Raw genomic sequence first — 26173 nt, 5'->3', positions numbered from 1 at the left:
CCTCTATAGGTTGAAACTTGGTTTCACCCGAACGTTATAACATTAGTCTAATGATAAATAGTTGTTCTCTTCAATCCTCATGCTATAGAAGATGTTAATCTTATCATTTCAAACTTACAGCAATGTCTGACCTGTACAGGTTCAAACTTGGTTTCTTCCGAACATCGTAACTTTAGTCTATTGATAAATAGTTATTTTCTTTAATCTGCGTGCTATAGAAGAGGATAACCTTATAATTTCAAACTCACAGCAATGTCTGACCTGTACAGGTTCAAACTTGGTTTCTTCTGAACATCGTAACTTTAGTATATTGGTAAATAGTTATTCTCTTCAATCCTCATGTCTTAGAAGAGGTTAATCTTATAATTTCGAACTTACAGCAATGTCTAACCTCTATAGGTTGAAACTTGGTTTATTCCGAACACCGTAACTTTAGTCTATTGGTAAATAGTCATTTTCTTTAATCTGCATGCCATAGAAGAGGTTAATCTTATAATTTCAAACTTAAAACAATGTCTAATCTCTATAGGTTGAAACTTGGTTTCTTCCGAACGTCATAACATTAGTCTAATGATAAATAGTTGTTCTCTTGAATCTGCATGTCATAGAAGAGGTTAATCTTATAATTTCAAACTCACAGCAATGTCTGACCTGTGCAGGTCCAAACTTGGTTTCTTCCGAACATTGCAACTTTGGTCTATTGATAAATAGTTGTTCTCTTCAATCTTTCATGCTGTAGAAGAGGTTAATCTTACAATTTCAAACTTTCAGCAATGTCTGACCTCTATAGGTTGAAACTTGGTTTCTTCCGAACATAGCAACTTTAGACTATTGATAAATAGTTATTTTCTTTAATCTGCATGCCATAGAAGAGGTTAAGCTTATAATATCAAACTTACAGCAATGTCTAACCTCTATAGGTTGAAACTTGGTTTCACCCGAACGTTATAACATTAGTCTAATGATAAATAGTTGTTCTCTTCAATCCTCATGCTATAGAAGATGTTAATCTTATCATTTCAAACTTACAGCAATGTCTGACCTGTACAGGTTCAAACTTGGTTTCTTCCGAACATCGTAACTTTAGTCTATTGATAAATAGTTATTTTCTTTAATCTGCGTGCTATAGAAGAGGATAACCTTATAATTTCAAACTCACAGCAATGTCTGACCTGTACAGGTTCAAACTTGGTTTCTTCTGAACATCGTAACTTTAGTATATTGGTAAATAGTTATTCTCTTCAATCCTCATGTCTTAGAAGAGGTTAATCTTATAATTTCGAACTTACAGCAATGTCTAACCTCTATAGGTTGAAACTTGGTTTATTCCGAACACCGTAACTTTAGTCTATTGGTAAATAGTCATTTTCTTTAATCTGCATGCCATAGAAGAGGTTAATCTTATAATTTCAAACTTAAAACAATGTCTAATCTCTATAGGTTGAAACTTGGTTTCTTCCGAACGTCATAACATTAGTCTAATGATAAATAGTTGTTCTCTTGAATCTGCATGTCATAGAAGAGGTTAATCTTATAATTTCAAACTCACAGCAATGTCTGACCTGTGCAGGTCCAAACTTGGTTTCTTCCGAACATTGCAACTTTGGTCTATTGATAAATAGTTGTTCTCTTCAATCTTTCATGCTGTAGAAGAGGTTAATCTTACAATTTCAAACTTTCAGCAATGTCTGACCTCTATAGGTTGAAACTTGGTTTCTTCCGAACATAGCAGCTTTAGACTATTGATAAATAGTTATTTTCTTTAATCTGCGTGCCATAGAAGAGGTTAATCTTATAATACCATACTTACAGCAATGTCTAACCTCTATAGGTTGAAACTTGATTTCACCCGAACGTTATAACATTATTCTAATGATAAATAGTTGTTCTCTTCAATCCTCATGCTATAGAAGATGTTAATCTTATAATTTCAAACTTACAGCAATATCTGACCTGTACAGGTTCAAACTTGGTTTATTCCGAACATCGTAACTTTAGTCTATTGATAAATAGTTATATTCTTTAATGTGCGTGCTATAGAAGAGGATAATCTTATAATTTCAAACTCACAGCAATGTCTGACCGGTACAGGTTCAAACTTGGTTTCTTCTGAACATCGTAACTTTAGTATATTGGTAAATAGTTATTCTCTTCAATCCTCATGCCATAGAAGAGGTTAATCTTATAATTTCAAACTTACAGCAATGTCTAACCTCTATAGTTTGAAACTTGGTTTCTTCCGAACATCGTAACTTTAGTCAATTGATAAATAGTTATTTTCTTTAATCTGCATGCCATAGAAGAGGTTAATCTTATAATTTCAAACTTACAGCAATGTCTAATCTCTGTAGGTTGAAACTTGGTTTCTTCCGAACGTCGTAACATTAGTCTAATGATAAATAGTTGTTCTCTTCAATCTTTCATGCTGTAGAAGAGGTTAATCTTATAATTTCAAACTCACAGCAATGTCTAACCTGTACAGGTTCAAACCTGGTTTCTTCCGAACATAGCAACTTTAGTCTATTGATAAATAGTTGTTCTCTTCAATCTTTCATGCTGTAGAAGAGGTTAATCTTATAATTTCAAACTCACAGCAATGTCTGACCTGTACAGGTTCAAACTTGGTTTCTTCCGAACATAGCAACTTTAGTCTATTGATAAATAGTTATTCTCTTCAAACTTTCATGCTGTAGAAGAGGTTAATCTTATAATTTCAAACTCACAGCCATGTCTGACCTCTATAGGTTGAAACTTGGTTTCTTCCGAACATCGTAACTCTAGGCTAGCACACTTACCCTTTTATATCCTATTATTACTATGTGTGATGCAAGTGCTAACGCTACATTTATATATTTGTTCTTTTTAGAAAAACCATGGAGAAGATTAACCAGCTAGGTCATATTTCAACTCCAACTACCAAGCCGTTAACAAGTCTACCGCTAAATGAGCAATTTAAAGTAATTTCACTACGAAGATTAAAAACGAAATTTGGAGAAAGGATTTTATGTGTCTGCAAAGACTTTCAAGTTTTTTTACCTAATAGATTTAGCGTGCTAACTGGTTTAGAAATAGAAGAACTAAATCAACGTTCTATTTTCATTATATATCGCGGCATAGAGAACAAATCTTGTGTTATTAGTTTTACTGATGCGTAAAAGCATGTACATGCAAGAATTACATCGAGAAAGCAAAAGTATGCAAACATCACTACAAGTAAAATCATTCATGATAAAACTAGTACATACAAGATGTGAATAAATACTGTAGAATTGGCATATTCTTTTATTTTAGATTAGGTATTACCTTCTCCTCCTACTCCTTCCTCTCGAAGAAGAATAAGAGCAAGAAAGAAGATGTTGATTAAATTCGTAATTATGTTATCGTCTAGCACAGTAAGTATGTTGAGAAGAGATTTTTTCCTAAACAGTGCTTGATTCTAGTCTTGTAATATAGTGTACTACAACATCGCACTATAGTATGTGTATATATGTTTTTTGAACGGTAGTATGTATTCAAGTCTAAACTTGCACACTCTCGCTTTGCGATGCATGTTCGATAAAGATGTACCTTGGCAGAGTAAGTAAAGGTAAAGGAAGTTATACACATCAATTAATGTTCTGATCACATGTTAAGGTTAACGACATCGAGTGCAGTGTTCGATTCTAGTCTTGATCACTTATCTAGTGTTTTGAGCACATCAATTAATGTTCTGATTACATGTTAAGGTTAACAACATCGAGTGCAGTGTTCGATTCTAGTCTTGCTATGTTTTAATCTCATTTCATGTTCTAATCACATGTTGAAGTTAACAACATCGAGTGCAGTGTTTGATTCTAGTCTTGTTATGTTTTACAATCTTGTTTTTTTGCAATGCATGTTCGATAGAGGTGTACCTTGAAAGAGTAGGAAGAGTTCGATTCTAGTCTTGCTATGTTTGAACCTGATTTAATGTTCTAATCACATGTTGAAGTTAACATCAAGTGCAGTGTTCGATTCTAGTCTTGTTATGTTTTACAATCTTGCTTTTGCAATGCACGTTCGATAGAGATGTACCTTCACTGAGCAGGAAGAGCAGCTCAGTAAGTATGTTGAGAAGAGAATTTTTTGTTTTTCTAAACAGTGCTTGATTCTAGTCTCGCAATGCTGTGTTCTGCAACATCGAACACTAGTATGCAGTTCAAGTTGTAATAAGTTTTGAACAGTAGTATGTGTGTGTTCAAGTCTAAACATGCGTCACTGCGGGTATGCGAGCGGATGACAGCTGACGAAATTGCCCCGCATAGGGCAGCACGGTGCTCTGTTCATTAAAAGATGGCGGATGACAGCTAACGAAATTGCCCGCATGATAGCAGCATAGTGCTCTGTTGGTTAAAGATCGCTGATGACACCTGTCAAAAAAAGCACATAGCTTTGTTTCCAAACAAGAGCACGTGGAATTTACCGCCACAACAAAGAGGGCAGCACTGTACTCTGTTGCTTAAAGATGGCGGATGATGGCTGTCAAAAAAGCACGTGAGTTTGTTTCCAAACAAGAGCGCGTGAAATTTTTCAATTTGCCACCACCACATTTCAAAGGTATCTAGCTAAAGAGGGCAGCACGGTGCTCTCTTGATTAAAGATGGCGGATGATAGCTAACAGAAATTTTCAAATTGCCCGCTACTACGTGCTTAAGGTAGTAGCCATAAAGAGGGCAGCACGGTGTTCTGTGGATTAAAGATGTTGGATGACAGCTGACGAAATTACCCGCATGATAGCAGCATGGTGCTCTGTTGATTAAAGATGGCGCATGACAGCTGTCAAAAAAGCACATGGCTTTGTTTCCAAACAAGAGCACGTGGAATTTGTTGCCACCACATTTCAAACTAAAGATTGCAGCACTGTTCTCTCTGGCTTAAAGATGGTAAAGAGGGCAGCACGGTGCTCTCTTGATTAAAGATGGCGGATGATAGCTAACAGAACTTTTCAAATTGCCCGCTACTACGTTCTTAAGGTAGTAGCCATAACGAGGGCAGCACGGTGTTCTGTGGATTAAAGATGGCGGATGACAGCTGACGAAATTGCCCGCATGATAGCAGCATGGTGCTCTGTTGATGAAAGATGGCGGATGACAGCTGTCAAAAAAAGCATGTTGATTTGTTTCCAAACAAGAGCACGTGGAATTTGCCGCCACCACATTTCAACTAAAGATTGCAGCACTGTTCTCTCTGGATTAAAGATGGCGGATGACAGCTGTCAGAAAAGCATATAGGTTTGTAAAGCACGTGGAATTTACCGCCACCACATTTCAAAGGTAAGTAGCTAAAGAGGGCAGCACAGTGATTAAAGATGGCGGATGACAGCTGTCAACAAAGCATGTTGATTTGTTTCCAAACAAGAGCACGTGGAATTTGTCGCCACCACATTTCAAACTAAAGATTGCAGCACTGTTCTCTCTGGATTAAAGATGGCGGATGACAGCTGTCAGAAAAGCATATAGGTTTGTAAAGCACGTGGAATTTACCGCCACCACATTTCAAAGGTAAGTAGCTAAAGAGGGCAGCACGGTGCTCAAAGATGGTTGCTGTCAAAAAGCATTTTTCAAATTATCCGCTACCACAAAGAGGGTAGCACTGTGCTCTATAGATTAAAGATGGCGGATGACAGCTGTCATAAAAGCACGTGGATTTGTTTATCTCACGCTAGTGAGGTTAAGTTGGTAGCACTAAGGTTTTAGCCCGCCAAGTTGGCAGCAGTGCCGATGACAGGTGACGAATTTTACATCTACTACGATAAAGGGGGCAGCACAGTGCTCTGTAGTTTAAAGATGGCGGATGACAGCTGTCAAAAAAGCACGTGGCTTTGTTTACCACACGCTAGTTAGGTTAAGTTGGTACTACTGAGGTTTAGGCCCGTCAAGATGGCTGTACTGAGGTTAGCGATGCGTTGTTGTCTGTCAAAAAGCACGTGGCTGTCAAAAAACACGTGGCTTTGTTTACTTCACGCTGGTTAGGTTAAGTTGGTACTACTGAGGTTTAGGCCCGTCAAGATGGCGGTACTGAGGTTAGCGATGCGTTGTTGTCGATGACAGCTGTCAAAAAAGCACGTGGCTGTCAAAAACACGTGGCTTTGTTTACCTCGCGCTAGTTAGGTTAAGTTGACACTACTGAGGTTTAGGCCCGTCAAGATGGCAGCAGTGAGGTTAGCGATGCGTTGTTGTCGATGACAGCTGTCAAAAAGCACGTGGCTTTGTTTACAAATTCAAATCTCCCGCCAAAATTCAAATTTCCCGCCAAAAATTCAAATTTTCCGCCAAAATTCAAATTTTCCGCGGGAGGAGGCGCCAGAACTGTCCAATTATACTACTAACATTTTTTTCGAAAATCACATAATTCGAGTTGATACTGCAAAACGACCCTATGGTTCCGTTTTAACTGTGCCCAGGGTAAAGCCAAAACTAACTGTCGATGCTGTGCCAACTATATTTCCTGGACAGCCGTCATATATGTCTCAACCAATACCTGCCAAAGGAAAATCGCCAGAAGATGGAGACAAGATATCAAATTATGAGGACTTGTTGGGTAAGTTAACAACCCTAAATGTACTTGAAATTTTTACCAAATTTTGATGTCAATAAAGTTTTGTTTACAAGCTTCAAACCAAATTCATACTTGCTAAAGCTGTGCAGAGAGGGGTTGAAACAGCCTACAGATTTTGTTTTCCAAATTGCTGTGGAGGGCTACACTTTATTTCAGACTTTGACATCTGATTTTGAAGATGCCTTTTTGAACACCGGAAGTCACAGGGATGTTTTTACAAATTTTTGAAAATGAAAGTTGAAAAAACTGGCAATTACTGTAATAAGTATGTGTGTGGTAGGCTTAGAGTTCATTAGTATTGTGTCCAACATCTGCCACATTTTCGGAAATATTTTTAGTAACAATTACTCTAAAATAATTAACAAAAACACTGTGCGCACAAATAAGGGTAAAAAATTAACATTTTAGAGACAACAGTTCGTCTATTGAGCATCAAATTATTTGTTATGGAGGGCTACATTTAATTCAGGCCTTGATATCTGATTCAAAGATGTATTTTTAAACAGTGGAAATCATAGGGATCTTTCTTTCAATGATTTGATAATGGAAGTTGAAATACCTGGTAATTTCTTTGACAAGTGTGGGTGTGAGCTGCAGAGTTAATGAGTGTTGTGTCGAAGATCTATCATATCATGGCAAATATTTTTCCTAACTGTCATTCATAAATAATTAATAGCATTATGTGCTCAAATAAGTGTAATATAAGGGCATTTTAAAGACAGCAACAGTTTGCCGAGTGACCATCATACTACTTTTCAAACTGTGGAAAACTACGCATTAACTCAGACCTTGATATCTCATTCAGTGGTATTTGTCGGGATGTTTCTTTCAATGTTTTGATAATGAAAGTTGAAAAATCTGGTAATTTCTGTGACAAGTGTGGCTGTGTGCTTCAGAGTTAATGAGTGTTGTCTCCAAGATCTATCATATCATGGCACATATTTTTGCTAACTGTCATTCATAAATAATTAATAATACTATATGCTCAAATAAGTGTAATGTGTAATATAAGGGCATTTTAGAGAGAGCAACAGCTTGCCGAGTGACCATCATACTACTTTTCAAATTTTGGAGAGGTACACGTTAACTCAGACCTTGATACCTCATTCAGTAGTAATTGTAGGGATGTTTCTTCCAATGTTTTTATAATGAAAGTTGAAAAACCTGGTAATTTCTGTGACAAGTGTGGGTGTGAGCTGCAGAGTTAATGAGCGTTGTGTCCAAGATCTATCATACCATAGCAAATATTTTCCTGTCATTCATAAATAATTAATTAATAACACTATGTGCTCAAATAAGTGTAATATAATGGCATTTTAGAAACAGCAACAATTTGCCTAGTGACCATCATATTACTTTTTAAATTGTGGAAAGCTATACATTAACTTATACCTTGATGTCTGATTCAAAGATATATTTTTAGACAGTGGAAATTCTAGGGATGTTTCTTTCAATGTTTTCAATGTTTTGATAATGAAAGTTGAAAAACCTGTGACAAGTGTGGGTGTGTGCTGCTGAGTTAATGAGTGTTGTGACCAATATCTGTCATATTTTGGAAAATACGTTTTTAACTTATTCATGTGTTCAGACAAGCATAAAAGAATTGCATTGTTTTGAGAGAAAACCATTCGCCTATTCACCGTCATCGTACAGTCCAGGTGAGTAGCCTTCAGTCGAACATGTTACAATATGTAATATATTACCTTGAGTGCATATATTTGTGTATTCGTATGCATACTTTTGATAGTGTTTCTTCTGTGTTTTGTGTTTATAGGCTTATTATTGAATTTTCTTTGTCAAATTATGATAAAAGGTATCGTATCAGCAATATAGCAATTACACGCGACGACGGAGAGTGAGCACTATACGCGTGACGTCACAACTGTTGGTAGCAGGCCTCTATATATCAAGATGGCCGTGGTAGAGACAATACGCGACGCTCTGCGAGACATCGAAGGGCAGCGATTAGAGCTCTGTCTAGCGGAGTAACCCGGGAGTTACTGATTCTGTCATAAGAGCACGTGTAAATGTTTGTAAAGTTTTTGGCGTCATTTATGCGTTTGCATTAAGTTGACACAAGTAAATAGTAGCGTGTGTCATTCCTTTATATCTCCCCTCAATATCAGTGGAAATATATATGCTGTGCTTGGCTGCAATCACTATGAAGTGCAGAAGGATTCTCGGTCTTTTTTTCCGTTTCCCTCGTGACAAGAAAATGTAAGTAAATATTGTGTTTGCATAGATATTCCTCCAGTTTCAAAAATATTTGTATAGTACTTCCACCATTTCTGACCTGCGCGATCCATATTTTAACTGGTTTAAAATATAATCTTATTTTATTGTACAGTGCAGCAGTTAACCTTCAATGCCGATGTGTTGTTGTGTGATCTGTGAGTTTTGATTTAATTCTAGAAAATGCATATGCACCTGTGTGTGACTGATTGTGTTCCAAGTTAACCCACTTGGAATGCCGCAATGCGTCCTCAAGCTCCGAAGGAAGTATGGGTGTTTTAAGAAATGTACATATTTTGTTGAAACAATATGAAGATGCAAATTTGCTTTACCCTAATGTAATGGCAAGTATTGCTTATACGGAAATTTTGAATGTTCTTGAGGGTAAATTTATAGAATTTCTTCCTGTTAGTAGGCTTCAAGTTAATAGGAAAATTGTGCAAATCTTAAATATAAATTCATTGAATCATGTGTGTAAGGAATGTGCCGATATTTTTATTGAGAAGTGTCTTAATGTGATGATACAATGCTTTTAAATGAGAAAAAGACAAATCTAACCGTGACTGTTCAGGTAGGAATACTAAAGGTAAAAAAGTAATGCATAAATGAAAGATCAAGCCCTATCACAGCAGTCCATTTCACATCTTGGTTATATGTCTAATTTCAGTCTTTAAATGATAACTTGTTAAATAAATTTTCAAATATTTATCCAGAATTATTTTAGCAACTTTCAAGTTAATATGTTAGTAACACCTACTGTCTAGACGTAACTTATTTATCCATTTCCGTAAATGCATTTCCATTGATATTTGTATTTAGCGCTGATTTTCAGGTCACGCCACTAGGAGCGCCACTTGCGAATTGTCACCCATTTTAACAAGGCTAAATCCGTAAGTTTCGCGTATTGTCTCTTTGTATTTGCTTATACCGATCAGCTTATGCAGAATGAAATTCTGATCTTGGATTTACGTTGAGAAGAAGATTTTCGTGAAAATTTCATTTATCCAGTGACAAAAGTTTTTTGGAATTACAATCATACAAGCACTGAACCATGTCTGTTAAGGTTTATGCTGTTTTTGGCTGCACTTGTTCAGCTATATAAATTTTTCTTCCGCTTTCCTCGAGACAAAACATTGTAAGTAAATCCCAATATTGCGAAGTATTAGTGTACATATCACATTAGGTGCAACATTTAGTTGCTAAGTATTCTTATCTTTGATTTGTTACATGAAGAAAATTAAAACAGAATACATAAAACAACAATTCTTTTTTCTGCCGTATTTCTGAGAACTGTGGGGTCGCGGGTGCGAGCTGTGTCGCACATGTGGATCTGAACCTATTTTACGGCCGGATGCCCTTCCTCACGCCAACCCATACGGATGGATGTAATCACTTGACCTCGGATTTTAGGGAAAGCCTACTTTGTTCTTGAAGACAGAACATAAAATGAGGTTGTATTTGCACGTTTCATGTATTTATAATGTTAGAAACGTTGGTTCTATAGTGACGTTTGAACCTATGTTTGCTATTTTATCCCTAAATCGGTTAACATGCTCTTAATATGAGGTACTCCGAGAAAATACAATATTTTTGGCTCTTTTTCAGTATTTTAAACAAATCTTAAAATCGAAAAGCTGTAAACCACACACCCTGGGAAACCTTAAGAACCTCCCGCAGCGAACACTTCCTAGTCTGTCACGAGGCTGGAGACAGCATCCACTGACCTGTGAGAACATTCCGGTATTCCCGTTTGTTCAGGGTGTAAATTATGTGTCAGGTCACAACTCGCCTTTAATGAAGCAGTTTGCAACAAGGAAGTGAGTAAAAACTTGTTTTTACATTTTCCCCTAACGAGGTATTATCAATTTAGCAAAATAAAAATTGTATTTTCATTGATGCCTATTAAAATACGTAAAATTGAAGCTGCCGAAACATATTTTAAAACCTATTTGAAAGCCTATTTTAGGCAACAGGATAACATGTTGGCACCTAAAAATCCGACGTCTATTAATCACTACAGCATGTTATCGTGATGGTTGGAAGTGTAATGTGTTGTCTGAATATCAATAGAAATTGTTGGAACGAACATATAACCCAGTCCCCGAACCAGATGAATTAATTAGACGCGTTTAAAATCTCCGATCCCGATGGAATCGATTCCGTGACCTTCTGAAGAGGAGGCCTCAACGCTGACTATTCCGCCAAGAATTCCGAGAAAAAGCCGACATTATTATTTAGTTACATTATATCTGTCAATTTTAACATGCAACTTGTGCAGCTTCAATCTTACCACCTGACTTTTAAGGTCGTTCCGCCAGGTGCGCCACTGTCAAAATGTTTCGCAGTTTAGCACAGGAGAATGCGAAAATGTCCAGTATTGTATATAGTGTATTAGTTGACAGGTGAAATGAAACGATATTGGAAAATGTTGCTGGAATGAATGCTCGTAATCTGATCTCCAGATAATGATACAGGAGTAGGAGTTAAAAGTGGACCATCTCAAGTAGAAGCTGAAACCATCAGGACGAAGAGGACAATTTGCCACATGTCTTTTAAAAGAGGTGAATGATAACGTTAGAGTGTTCGTAGACATACTGCAAATTACACCATGCAAATCAGTATGCAAACTGCTCTGATGAATGAAACACTTAAGTTATGGGCGATGTTTTTGTGGATCTTGACAAGCATAAGTAGGACCTAGCAGCACAAAGAAGGCTAACATGCTACTATGAAGAGACGAAAGATGTCGAGTTGCAGTTACTATCGGAAGGTGGCCAACTGCAGATAATATGATGACAGTCAGTGGATAGATTACTTTCGATTGACAAGAGTTGCCATGTGTGATTTTAAAAAAATATAGTGATATGTATACCGGTACTGCAAAATAATAAATGGAAAGTGCGGTCGTAAACAATATTAGGTTTATGTACTATGTACTATTAACATAGGTTTTATGTTCTAGGGTTAGAAGAAGATTTTAGAAAAGAGGTGGAAAATAACAATTAAATTCAGAAAGGGGAAATTAATCTCAACATTATCCAAAGTGCATATAGCAAAGCATTCACCAATAACCATGATGTATCACGTACCACTGCCCTCATGCATGCAGTTCTGTTTACATGTACCTCTTAAGTGCAAAATGGGGCCGATGACTTAGACGTTAGGCCCCTTTAAACCAGAAGCATCATCATCATCAAGTGCAAAATAAAAATCTGAGAAGAAAAAAAATATGTTTTTGCACTAATCAGAAGGAGTTTTCATTACGTACAAGGCAAGTGATGATATAGTAAGGCCTAGTCCCTGTTGTGTGAAGATGATGATAACTAACACACTCCCATTTTTCAGCAAGGAAACACAAGTTACTTACATTTTCATTACCCCTGGAAGCTTTGGGAGTATCCAATGTACTTTGGTCTTCTTGATTCTCCTCCTGCAGAGAAATTACTTCTTCGGTCCAGGTACTGGAATCATGTGGATGAAAGAGTTGCTTATATATATCGTATAGGTTGTACTATGTTCAATTCCATTCCAATGTAAACTTACTGGTGGGAAGGTTGGAAATAGACATCTATCAATAAAACTTACCATTATATTCCGCATCGCCGTTGAAGGCGTTCCACGTGGTCACCCGTTATCGCAAGCAATCGTTCATCCCTTTAGGAAAAATACCACCTCCAGATTTATAAGTTTCAATTTTCACCCTGGCATTTTTCCTTCTTCGCATATTCACATGGAACTGCTTTAACTGTTTCGTCCAGCGCTTTGTAATTCTAATATCCGAGTTAAATTCCTGTCCCATGAAATGTCTTTTTCATTTATGCTGACACCGTCCGTTCTCTGATTTTCTATTGTATTTTCCCAATTTCCCATTATATCTAAAACCAGGTTCCTCTCACACTCGCTGTGCGCTGCTCACTAGCCATAACCTCTATCCTCCCAACAAAACCCGCGTCCAGAGTGCATGAGGTTCCAATTAACCGCGATAAGCACCACGTGCGCCGTCGAGCGCGTTCAGAAACCTCACGCGAACGTGTTAACTTGTCTCTAACAAATGTTACTTAACACATGTTGGAAATAATTTTGTGAAACAGGAACCTGTTAACCGAAATCTTAAAAAGAAACACTTGTTAGTTAACATATGTTAAGCTACATTTAACATACAGCTGAAGAAACCGGCCCAGATGGTTGTACCTATTAAGAGCAATTATGCTCTTCAATATGTAGATTAATACATGTGATTTTCTTCCATTTAATCTGTACCTGATTAAGGACAATCAATCAATCAATCAATACTGATCTGCACTTACGGCAGTCGCCCAGGTGGCAGATTCCCTATTTGTTATTTTCGTAGCCTTTTCCTAAATGATTTCAAAGAAATTGGAAATTTATTGAACATCTCCCTTGGTAAGTTATACCAATCACTAACTCCCCTTCCTATAAATGAATATTTGCCTCAATTTGTCCTCTTGAATTCCAACTTTATCTTCATATTATGATCTTTCCTACTTTTATAAACGCCACTCAAACTTATTCGTCTACTAATGTCACTCCACGCCATCTCTCCGCTGACAGCTCGGAACACACCACGTAGGACTTACAACTTCGCTATATTGTTGGAGCTGACGAGCTTTTTGTATGTATTAGTATTCTCTAGTAAATTTACGACTACTATGATTTTCTGCTTCTTGTTATAACATTAAAATAATCTGTTTGGATTTTAAGAGGTGAAAGAAATAACATTTCCAATTCTTTATGAGACTAATTTTTACTCGAAATGGTTCCCTATCCAGCCATTCACTCCATCCGCTTCCTTACCTCTGTGGTCCACGATAAATCCCTGTAATAATAATAATAATAATAATAATAATAATAATAATAATAATAATAATAATAATAATAATAATAATAATAATAATAATAATAATAATAATAATAATAATTTGAAAGAGCTCAACTGGAAAAGATCCAGACCGACTTTGTCAAGAACAATTCTAGAGACTTTTATCAGACCTTCAAGAGAAAACTCAAAAGATACCAAGCGCCAAGTTAGAGTTTCAGAAACGAACAGGGTAAAATCGGACTGAACAACCAAGAAAACTTTCAGATATTAGCCAGGTACTACCACACTCTCTTGATTTGTCCTTCCCCAACCTCTGAATTAGAATTTCCAGACATACCAGAGAAGTAGTATTATTGGACAGTTCGGCGGCCTCCTCCTCCTCCGGCTCCCAGGGGCACGCTCGTCCTCGTCCTCCCGAGAGGCCTTCCCAGGGGCCTCCTCGTCCGCAGCCAGGGACCTCTTCCAGTGCTTCCAACTTAGCCTTACTAGCGCGAAATTTGAATTGGTAAACAAAGCCACGTGCTTTTTGACAGCTATCATCAACAACAACGCATCGCTAACCTCACTGCTGCCATCTTGACGGGCCTAAACCTCAGTGCTACTAACTTAACCTCACTAGCGCGATATTTGAATCGGTAAACAATTCCACGTGCTTTTTTGACAGCCACTTGCTTTTTGACAGACAACAACGTATTGCTAACTTCAGTGCTACCATCTTGACGGACCTAAACCTCAGTGCTGTCAACTTAACCAAACTAGCGCGAGATTTGAATCGGTAAACAAAGCTATGTGCCTTTTTGACAGCCACGTGCTTTTTGACAGCTGTCATCGACAACAACGCATCTCTAACGACAATGCAGCCATCTTAACGGGCCTAAACCTCAGTGCTGCCAACTTAACTTTACCAGCGCCAGATTTGAATTGGTAAACAAAGCCACGTGCTTTTTGACAGCTGTCATCCGCCATCTTTAATCAACAGAGCACCGCGCTGCCCTCTAGCGGGTAATTTCATCAGCTGTCATCCGCCATATTTAATCTACAGAGCACAGTGCCGCCCTCCTTATGGCACGTTGTAACGGGCAATTTCGTTAGCTGTCATCCGCCATCTTTAATCAACAGAGCACCGTGCTGCACACTTTAGTTGAAATATGGTGACGGACAATTTGACAAACAGCCATCTTTAATCAAGAGAGCATCGTGCTGCCATCTTCATAACACTAAACTTTATTCTTTGACATGTGGTGATAGGTAATGTGCTTAGCAGCCATCTTTAATCAAGAGAGCACCGTGCTGTACTCTTTATCGTAGTAGCAGAGAATTTAAAAGAACATGTCAAGGAATACCTGAATATTATATTACAAAAGGAGTGAATAAGAATATAATCGAAAACTGTACTCGATCCAACATATGATCAGAACATCGATTGATGTGTTTAGAACATATCTGACCGAGCTCGATAGCTGCAGTCACTTAAGTGCGGCCAGTATCCAGTATTCGGGAGATAGTAGGTTCGAACCCCACTGTAGGCAGCCCTGAAAATGGTTTTCCGTGGTTTCCCATTTTCACACCAGGCAAATGCTGGGGCTGTACCTTAATTAAGGCCACGGCCGCTTCCTTCCCTCTCCTAGCCCTTTCCTGTCCCATCGTCGCCATAAGACCTATCTGTGTCGGTGCGACGTAAAGCAACTAGCACACAGAACATATCTGGGGGTATACCTTTGTTCTAAGAGAAAAAGATAATACTTCAGTTCTGAACAGCTTGCGTAAGATAGCGATTGTTATAACCTCCTTTTCCAGCTCTGTCAAGGCATAGCTTTATCGAACATACAACGCGAAGGCAAGAGTGTGCAGCGATAACATTATTGTGCATGTTTAGACTTGCAAAACATAACAAGACTAAAATCGATGTTGTTATCTTCAACATGTGATTAGAACATTGATTGATGTGTTCAGATCACTAACTAGAACCGAACACGGTACAGCATGTGTTTAGAACATGTCAGGGGATACCTTTGTTCTAAGAAGATCAGATTGAAACATAACAAGACTAGAATCGCTGCTGTTAACCTTAACATGTGATCAGAACATTGATTGATGTGTTCAGATCATTAAATAAGTGATCAAGATTAGATTCGAACACTGTACGACATGTTAGGGGATACCTTTGTTCTAAGAAAATCAAATTAAAACATAACAAGACTAGAATTGATACCATTAACTTCAACATATGATTAGAACAATGATTGCTCTGTTCAGATTCTAAGAAGATTAGATTAAAGCATAACAAGACTAAAATCGATGTTGTTAACTTTAACATGTGATCAGAACATTAATTGATGTGTTCAGATCACTAAATAAGTGGTCAAGACTAGATTCGAACACTGAACTCGATGAAACATGTATTTAGAGCATGTTAGGAAATACCTTTGTTCTGAGAAAATCAGATTGAAACATAACAAGACTAGAATTGAACACTGCACTCGATGTTGTTAACTTTAACATGTGATCAGAACATTATTTGATGTGATCAAAACTAGAATCGAACACTGTACTCGATACAACATATGATCAGAACATCAGTTGAAGTGTTTACAACATGTCTGGGGTATAGCTTTGTTCTAAGAAAAAAATTAGACTGGAATTCTGAACAGCTTGGGCAAGATAACAACTCTTATAACTTCCTTTACCTTTACTTACTCTGCCAAGGTACATCTTTATCGAACATGCATTGCAAAAGCGAGAGTGTGCAAGTTTAGACTTGAACACATACTACCGTTCAAAAACATATATACATACTATAGTTCGATGTTGTATACAGCATTGCAAGAGTAGAATCAAACACTGTTTAGAAAAAATTCTCTTCTCAACATACTTACTGAGCTGCTCTTCTAAGACGAAAACATATTACGAATTTGCTAAACACTTTCTTTCTTGACATACTTACTCTTCTTCTCCAAGTAATAAACAAAACTTTTAAGAGAAAGGTGTGGGAGAAGGAAAAGGTATTACCTAATCTAAAATAAAATAATATGCCAATTCTACAGTATTTATTTACATCCTGTATGTACAAGATTTATCTTGAATGATTTTACTTGTAGTGATGTTTGCGTACTTTTTCCTTCTCGATGTAATTCTTGTGTGTACATGCTTTATCTTACAATTAATAATGTAAATATTGTATGTAATAGTTTTAGTTGATGTTATGCTATAGTAAACAAGGCTATAACTAAAAACCAAGCGATACAAAACTTGAGACTGTTTGATAGTAAATCAATTACTCGCAGAACAAAAATTCTGCTACTGCAATACATGCAGTAGTGAGCAATGTAATATTAAAAATCTGAAGAAGTTACGTTTTTAGATGCACTAGCTAACACATACTCGAAAGCGTTTACATTGTTGTAATTAATGTAGTACCTGAAGTTAAGTCTTCGTTAACGCTTGCTTACACATACTAGTGAGCATCTACACTCCTAAAATTTTTTTTCTAGAAGTCGCGTCTTTAGCGACACCTGCTGACACTTACTAGGGAGCGTTTACATTCCTGTAATTAATGTAGTACTAAAAGTAAAGTCTTTGTTAACACCGGGCTTACACGACTATACTGTTGCAATGCCTATCGTTATAGAAGTAAATTGTTATACTGTTGCAAATGCCTATCGTTATAGAAGTAAAGTGTTATACTGTTAAAATGTCTATCGTCATAGAGGTAAGACGTCATACTGTTGCAATGTTACAGATGAAAGAAGTCATACTGTTGCAATGTTACAGAGGAACGACGTTATACTGTTGCAATGTTTATCGTTATAGAAGTGAAGTGTTATACTGTTGCAATGTTTATCGTTATAGAAGTAAAGTGTTATACTGTTGCAATGTTTATCGTTATAGAAGTAAAGTGTTATACTGTTACAATGTTTATCGTTATAGAAGTAAAGTGTTATACTGTTGCAATGTTTATCGTTATAGAAGTGAAGGGTTATACTGTTGCAATGTTTATCGTTAAAGAGGTAAGACGTTATACTGTTGTAATGTCTATCGTTACACAAGTAAGAAGTTGTTCAGTTGTAATGTCTATTGTTACAGAGGTAAGACGTTATACTGTTGCAATGTTTATGTCTATTCTACTTGTACTACACTCTTTACAGTTATATATCCTACTTATCTTCCTTTTTGCAGTGAACAAACCTATAACCAAACTTTTAACTTTGAAACTGCAGTATTATTATTACTTTACTACAAAAGGCTTAGCAATCGAAGAAGTAGAAAGTACAAGGAATTCAAAAAGATTTAGGGTTTTACTAAGAAACTAAGGATGTATGTGTCTATTAAGAAGGTAGCAAGAGTGCTTTTACTTTGTTAGGTATAGAACATTCATCTCTCAATCTGCTTTTAAAATTTACCATAATATCTAAATTCTTTAGGTAAAAAGTTGTTTTTTCCGAACTCGCGATCATGTCTGACCTCTACAGGTTAAAACTTGGTTTCTTCCGAACATCACAACTTTCGCCTAATCTCTATTGATAAATGGTTGTTTTCTTTTCAGATTTTCCCTACTCGCAGTGCAATGAAACGTTCAGAAGATGTGATAACCTCGCACTTCATGTAAAAAGGAAACATCAACAGGCATCCGATACGTTACACTGCGAGCAGTGTAAGGCGACGTTTACGAGAAAAGATAACCTCGCACGTCATATCAAATCAAAAACATCAGGCATCACTATGTTATTCTGCGAGCAGTGTAGTGTAACATTCGGAAGACAGGATAGCCTCACGCGCTACATAAAATTAAAATCATCAGGCATCTACTATGTTATTCTGCGAGCAGTGTAGTGTAACATTCGGAATACAGGATAGCCTCACTCGCCACATAAAATCAAAAACATCAAGCATGTACTATGTTATTCTGCGAGCAGTGTAGAGTAACATTCGCAAGACAAGATAGCCTTACACGCTTAATATCGAAAACAACGCTTGCAGGATAAAATTCCGACACTACAATACTTTAAAGCTGCTACAATAGAACAACATTTTAACTAAAGAGTGTAAGTTAGCTAAAGTTGTTGCATTTTGACAATGGTAGCGGCATAGATGTATGTTTGTATTAAAATTGTATGTGCATATAACTAATATGTAGAAATACTTCGAAGTGCTTAGTGTAATTTATGCATTAAGAGCTTTGCAAGGTGTAACAGGTGTAGTTTCCTAATTTATTATGCATCAACAAAACTAATAACACAAGATTTGTTCTCTATTCCGCGATATATAATGCAAATAGAACGTTGATTTAGTTCTTCTATTTCTAAATCAGTTAGCACACTAAATCTATTAGGTAAAAAAACTTGAAAGAGTTTGCAGACGCATAAAATCCTTTCTCCAAATTTCGTTTCTAATCTTCGTAGTACAATCACTTTAAATTGCTCATTTAGCTGTAGACTTGTGAGCGTCTTGGTAGTTGGAGTTGAAATATGACCTATCTGGTTAATCTTCTCCGTGGTTTTTCTACAAAAAAGCGGAATACTATTTTTTAGATTTTAAAAAATAATGCAAACATATAAGATTAATTAGAAAAGATCGAAAGATACCTTAAAAATGTTCACGCTGCAGACTGCAAACGGTTACTCGGATAAATAAAATGTGCACGTTCAAGCCTGTAACTCGAATAAATGTCGACGATGACTCTTGATGTACCTAGAAAAGAACAAAAATATATGAATGTAGCGTTAGCACTTGCATCGCACATAGTAATGATAGAATAGGAAAGGGCTACAAAAGTTACTTGGTTTGTTAACAGCTAGCCTAGCTATCTTTAGAAACATGCAACTCGAAGATGTTTATTGCCTCGTGTAGAAGCACTTGAGATGATGGGATAGGAAAGGGCTACAAAAGTTACTTGGTTCGTCAACAACTAGCCTGTTATAAATGTCGTCTAACTGAAAGTAGCGTTAGCACATTCTCATGTTCACACACAGAGCACTTGCATCGCACATAGTGATGATAGGATATTAAAGGGCAATTCAGCTAGCCTAGCTATCTTTAACTCGAAGATGTTTATTACCTAGCGTAAAAGCACTTGTGATGATGGGATATGAAAGTGCAAGTCAGCCAGCCTAGCCTTCTTTACTAGCGTAATAGCACTTGTGATGATGGGATATGAAAGGGCAAGTCAGCTAGCCTAGCCTTCTTTACTAGCGTAAAAGCACTTGTGATGATAGGATATGAAAGGGCAAGTCAGTTAGCCTAGCCTTCTTTACTAGCGTAAAAGCACTTGTGACGATGGGATATGAAAGGGTAAGTCAGCTAGCCTAGCTATCTTTACTAGTATGAAAGCACTTGTGACGATAGGATATGAAAGGGTAAGCTAGCGTAGTAGTTGCTTTCGAACAGAAAATGCAAACACTAACAAACAGTTTAGGCTTATCTTAAGTTGAAGGCTGCAAACTGAAGAATAATATTTACAGCAGACAGTGATTTTCCAAAAAACAAAGAAAAAATAAATCGTAAATAATAATAATAATAATAATAATAATAATAATAATAATAATAATAATAATAATAATAATAATAATAATAATAATAATAATATGCAAGGAATTAATCTTGCTTTTGTTTTTTACTACTAGACGGTGAGTATGAAAGTAGAGGATGTGCACACAATTAACGCACACGGGAGAACTGTGAGCGCTTGACACAGGCTGCACCGAGTAAATATGCAGCTTATCACTAAGCGGATGTCGAGGTTGCAAATATGTGCACTACAGTTGGAATGAAATGTTTATGCAACAAGACTTCTTCTGAGTGCCTTACGCTAATTTCTGCAGGCTGATGTATTTAAGCACTAGGCTAGAATCGAACCTGCTCTTTTCAAAGATGCCGAGGTACCGGGACTTAGGAATTCTGCAAGCTGATGCGTATCGAACCTAGGAAGGCCAGCGCGCGATCCTCGACCTCTGAACTTAAACGGGGCACTAAGCTAAGCAAAAAGCCTACATCTACGGTATCCCTCGCCTGTAAGTAGACATGGGCGCTACGCTAAGAGGCGATCCTCAAGAGCATTGAGCTAAGACCGCATCTACGGTATCCCCTACCTGTACTTAGCAGCATGCTAAGCTAAGCAAAAACGCTTACATCTACGGTGTCCCTTGCCTGTAAGTAGATAGAGAGCGCTGGGCTAAGAAGCGATCCTCATGGGTATTGAGCTAAGACCGCATCTACGGTATCCCCTACCTATACTTAGCAGGGTGCTGAGCTAAGCCTACATCTACGTTATTCCTTAGCTGTAAGTAGAGAGTAAGCGCTAGGCTAAGAAGCAATCTTCAAGGGCGATGATCTAAGATCACATCTACGGTATCCCTTACCTGTACTTAGCAGGGTGCTAAGCTAAGCAAACAGCCAACATCTACGGTATCCCTTACCTGTAGGTAAACAGAATGCGCTAGGCTAAGAAGCGATCCTCAAGGACATGGAGCTAAGACCGCATCTACGGTATCCCCTACCTGTAGGTAGACAGAGGCGCTAGGCTAAGAAGCGATCCTCAAGGGTATTGAGCTAAGACTGCACCTACGATATCCCCTACCTATACTTAGCAGGGTGCTGAGCTAAGCCTACATCTACGGTGTTCCTTACCTGTAAGTAGAGAGTAAGCGCTAGGCTAAGAAGAGATCCTCAAGGGCGATGAGCTAAGATCACATCTACGGTATCCCCAACCTGTATTTAGCAGGTTGCTAAGCTAAGCAAAAAGCCTACATCTACGGTATCCCCTACCTGTTAGCGACCTTTGAGAACAACACAAGACGCTTAAGTGCTGAAATATAAGTTCTGCAGGCAAACATATATTCACCGCGATTAAGCCTGTACCCCTAAGCTCAGTCCAACAAGTTGCTGCTGCTGCCAAAAATTTTGATGCGGACTGTACGCGTGCAGTGAACTTCGTACTTTGCTGAAGCATCACATTCCGGTGGGAGCTCGCCGGCCTGATGTAGCTTTTGTGTGTATGTAGGCTTACTTCATGCTTACTTTAAAAACACATCCCCGATATTTTTCCTTGTTCAGGTACTCTAGAGTCTGCTTATTCGAAACCCGGTGCTAGTACATACCTACTCGCAAGGCATAACACCTGAACTACACTAGAAAGCAGCTAGCTGTTGCTCTCATACTCCTAGTCTTGTTTTACGGACGGTTGCCCTTCCTGGCATGAGATTTTAAGTCGCAAGATTCTGTTTTAGAGCCGGATACTCTTTTAGGATTCTAAATCAAAGCATCTATTGTTTTACATCATAAACCATTGTTTTACGGCTAGATGCCCTTCATGACGCTGAAAGACTGGGATTTAGCCAGTTACCCTTCCTGATGTAACAAGACTAGGATTTATTTTTTTAGCTAAGTTACAAAAGCATGTTAGGTGCAAGTTATGCTAAGCAAACAATCCCTATCTTACGCAAGCTGTTCAGAACTGAAGTCTTAGAACAAAGGTATACCCCCAGTCATGTTCTAAACACATCAATCGATGTTCTGATCATATGTTGGATCGAGTACAGTGTTCGATTATATTCTTAATCACTTATTTTGTAATATAATCTTCAGGTGTTCCTTGACATGTTCATTTAAATTATCTGCTACTACGATGAAGAGTGCAGCACGGTGCTTTCTTGATAAAAGATGGCTGCTAAGCACATTACCTACCACCACACGTCAAAGAATAAAGTTTAGTGTTATAAAGAAGGCAGCACGATGCTCTCTTGATTAAAGACGGTAGCTCGTCAAATTGTCCGCCACCACATTTCAACTAAAGAGGGCAGCACGGTGCTCTGTTGATTAAAGATGGCGGATGACAAAAATCATGCGGATTTGTAAAGCACGTGGAATTTCCTGCCACCACATTTTAACTAAAGAGTGCAGCACTGCGCTCTCTTGATTAAAGATGGCGGATGACAGCTGATGAAATTGCCTGCTAAAAGGTATCTGGCTAAAGAGTGCAGCACGGTGCTCTGTTGATTAAAGATGGCGGATGACAAAAAGCACGTGGATTTGTTTCCAAACAAGAGCACGTGGAATTTTTCAAATTGCCGCCACTACGATAAAAATTGCAGCGCGGCGCTCTCTTGATTAAAGATGGAAGCTTGTCAAATTGTCCGCCACCACATTTTAGCTAAAGAGTGCAGCACGGTGCTCTGTTGATTAAAGATGGCGGATGACGGCTAACGAAATTGCCCGTTACTACGTGCCATAAAGAGGGCGGCACTGTGCTCTGTAGATTAAAGATGGCGGATGACAGCTTTCAAAAAAGCACGTGGCTTTGTTTACCAATTCAAATCTGGCGCTGGTAAAGTTTAGTTGGCAGCACTGAGGTTTAGGCCCGTTAAGATGGCTGCACTGACGTTAGCGAGGCGTTGTTGTTGATGATAGCTGTCAAAAAAGCACGTGGCTTCGTTTACCCTTTCAAATCTCGCGCTAGTTAGGTTAAGTTGGCAGCACTGAGCTTTAGGCCCGTTAAGATAGCAGCACTGAGGTTAGCGATGTGTTGTTGTCGATGTCAGCTGTCAAAAAGCACGTGGCTGTCAAAAAAAGCACATAGGTTTGTTTACCGATTCAAATCTCTCGCTAGTTTGGTTAAGTTGGCAGCATTGAGGTTTAGGTCCGTCAAGAAGGTAGCACTGAGGTTAGCGATACGTTGTTGTCTGTCAAAAAGCACGTGGCTCTCAAAAAAAGCACATAGGTTTGTTTACCGATTCAAATCTCGCGCTAGTGAGGTTAAGTTGGTAGCACTGAGGTTTAGGTCCGTCAATATGGCAGCAGTGAGGTTAGCGTTGCGTTGTTGTTGTTGATGATAGCTGTCAAAAAGCACGTGGCTTTGTTTACCAATTCAAATTTCGCGCTAGTAAGTTTAAGTTGGTCGCACTGGAAGAGGCCCCTGGCTGCGGAGGAGGAGGCTCCTGGGAAGGCCCCTCGGGAGGAGGAGGAGGAGGAGGAGGAGGAGGAGCGGGCCCCTGGGAGCCGGAGGAGGAGGAGACCGCCGAACAGTCCAATTATACTACTCAGAGAACTCAGAAGATGACGAACCAACCACAAAGGAAGAAGTCAAGGAAGCTCTTGAAAACCTCAAAAACAACAGGGCAAGTGGAGAGGGCTCAATAACGGCAGAAATGTTGAAATGGGCAGAATGGGAAATCTTAGATGTTCTTCACCAAATCATTAAAGAAATCTGTGAGAAGCAGACAATCCCAGAAGAACGGAAAACAGCACTTAACCATCCGCTGCATAAGAAAGGCGACAAGCAAGATGTCAACAGCTATAGGGGCGTGTCCCTCCTCCTGATTGCCTATAAAATTCTCTCAAAACTGCTTCTTAATAGAATAGAAGCGACTTTGGACCAACAAGTAGGGGAATACCAAGCAGGGTTTAGGAAAGGCCACTCCTGTATCGAACAAATATTCAACCTCAAGTCAATACTCCGCCACAGAATGTTGAGTGGTAAGAAAATCGTGGTGTCGTTTATACACTTCAAAAAAGCCTTCGATTCGGTGGACAGAGAGACTTTGATTAAGATCATTAGGGAATTTGGAGTCAAAACCAAACTGGCAAATATAATCCAAGAGACCCTAACAGGCACAACCTCCGAGGTAAAATTCTTCGGGCATCTCTCACAATCAATTGAAATCAAGACAGGCGTGAGGCAAGGGGATGGACTATCCCCACTCCTATTCAACTGTGTCCTAGAAAATATAGTGAGAATATGGAACTCAGAACTTGAATATCAAGGGATAATCCCGATCTGTCTAGGGAGAAAATCAGGTGGGATTAAAGTCAACTGCTTGGCTTCTGGTGATGACTTTGCTATACTATCAGACTGTTCAGAGGTCGCAACCATCCAGATTAACGTCTTGGAAAGAATCGCCAACCAAACACGACCGAGGATCTCAGCAGAAAAGACCAAATTCATGACGAACATCAAAGATTGACCAAAATTCCTGGAAACAGAGATAGGACGGATAGAAAGGGTCAAGAATTTCAAGTACCTTGGTGAGACGATAGAGGACAATGGACTAGAAAAAGTTGCATTGGAAGATCGGATCTCAAAAATGGAGAGAGCATACGGCTTGACAAAAAAAAAAAAAAAAAAAAAAAAAAAAAAAAAAAAAAAAAATCTACAATAAGAAGTACTTATCCTGGAATTCCAAATTTAAACATTACTACACCGTAATCAAAACAGAATGCATGTACGCCAGTGAATGCCTGTCTATGAACTACAAGCTGGAGAAGCTCGAGGTCCTGGGAAGAAGAATCCTCATAAAAATTATAGGAGCTCTCCAAACTGAAAGGGGATGGAAACTTCGGAGTAACAAAGAAGTTTACCAGAAGGTGGAAAGAATCTTAGAGATCATGAAGAAAATGAGGCTGGCGTTTGTTGGACATCTATACAGAATGGACGCAAACAGACTTACCAAATAGATATTTGATTACTTCTGGAGAAAAGACCACTACAGCATGGATTAAGGAAACGAAGAAGGATATGGAAAGGTTAAGCATTTTGCAAGACCAGCTGTTAGAAAGGAATACGTTTAGGAACACACTGAAGAATTTGGAAGGTGTTCAAGCCGCAGGAGGAACTAGGAAGACCGGAAGAGCCTGGACAGACGAACAACGAAAGCAGGCCAGTGAGCGCATGAAGGAGTATTGGACACAGAGAAAACTCCGCACGAAGAGAAAGAAATGAAGTTGTAGCGTGATCCTTAGTGGTCCATTCGCTTGTAATAATAATAATAATAATAATAATAATTCGTATCGTAATGTACAACTGAGCACAGTTTTACAATCAGCTCCTAAAAGGCATCAGCTATTCCTCACAGGATAGCGTTCATCCCCTTGTAATTAACGTTAATGTAGTCTACATTTATTCACGAATTTCCTATTCAAATGAATATAATTATTTTTTATTTTCCACTTTGAAACCGTTCGGTCAAAAATTTCATTCACAAACTGTCTCGAAGGTAATAAATACATATTGAACTTTGTACGGGTTACGGTGCTACGGTATCGTGAAGTACACTTGGATGTGCAAGCTTGCAATCCAGTAGAGTATTAACCGCACATCCGGGGAAATAATTATCCTAAAGTTAATAGAAAATGAGAAAAATAATAATTATTACAAAACATCAACAAAAGAAACGATAATTTAACGGAAAGTTTTATTTTATTTTTCGTTATACGGTCAACAATATCATAACGTACATTTGACTCCTTGTTTGTCTAAACATTTGGAACATAATCTACAGTTGCTCCTCAAATATGTTTTCTAAATCCAGACAGAAATTAAAGTTTGTTCGTCAAGTATTTGGTTTAAGTGATAGTAGTTCGTAAGTTGCGATTATCGTACCTACTTCATCATAATATCCAGTTTGGTTTCGAAGTGGTAAGTATGTTGTTAGTTACGGTAGTGTTGTTATGCAATATTAATTTGTATGATGTGTATTAGGCATATCGCTGTACGGTGAACAGCTTTAATCCGTTAATTGTGTTACCGTACTTCTC

At 38.1% G+C, this 26173-nt stretch overlaps 1 protein-coding gene across 1 annotated transcript in view; it reads right to left on the bottom strand.

Annotated features, from left to right (window-relative positions):
- LOC136865915 (gastrula zinc finger protein XlCGF57.1-like) overlaps positions 1-12422 on the bottom strand; it is a 174763-nt gene extending 162341 nt beyond the window's left edge. The window contains exons 1-2 of the mRNA XM_068226897.1: positions 12394-12422; positions 12176-12269 (exon numbers count right to left, since the gene is read on the bottom strand). The gene's annotated coding sequence lies outside the window, so the exon portion shown is untranslated. The remainder of the gene's footprint in view (positions 1-12175; positions 12270-12393) is intronic.
- Between the last annotated feature and the right edge of the window lie 13751 nt (positions 12423-26173).

This window comes from Anabrus simplex, chromosome 3 (genome assembly GCF_040414725.1).
Source record: "Anabrus simplex isolate iqAnaSimp1 chromosome 3, ASM4041472v1, whole genome shotgun sequence".
In the NCBI taxonomy this organism is placed as follows: Eukaryota; Metazoa; Arthropoda; class Insecta; order Orthoptera; family Tettigoniidae; genus Anabrus; species Anabrus simplex.
This window is presented reverse-complemented; position numbering and strand designations above follow the sequence as displayed.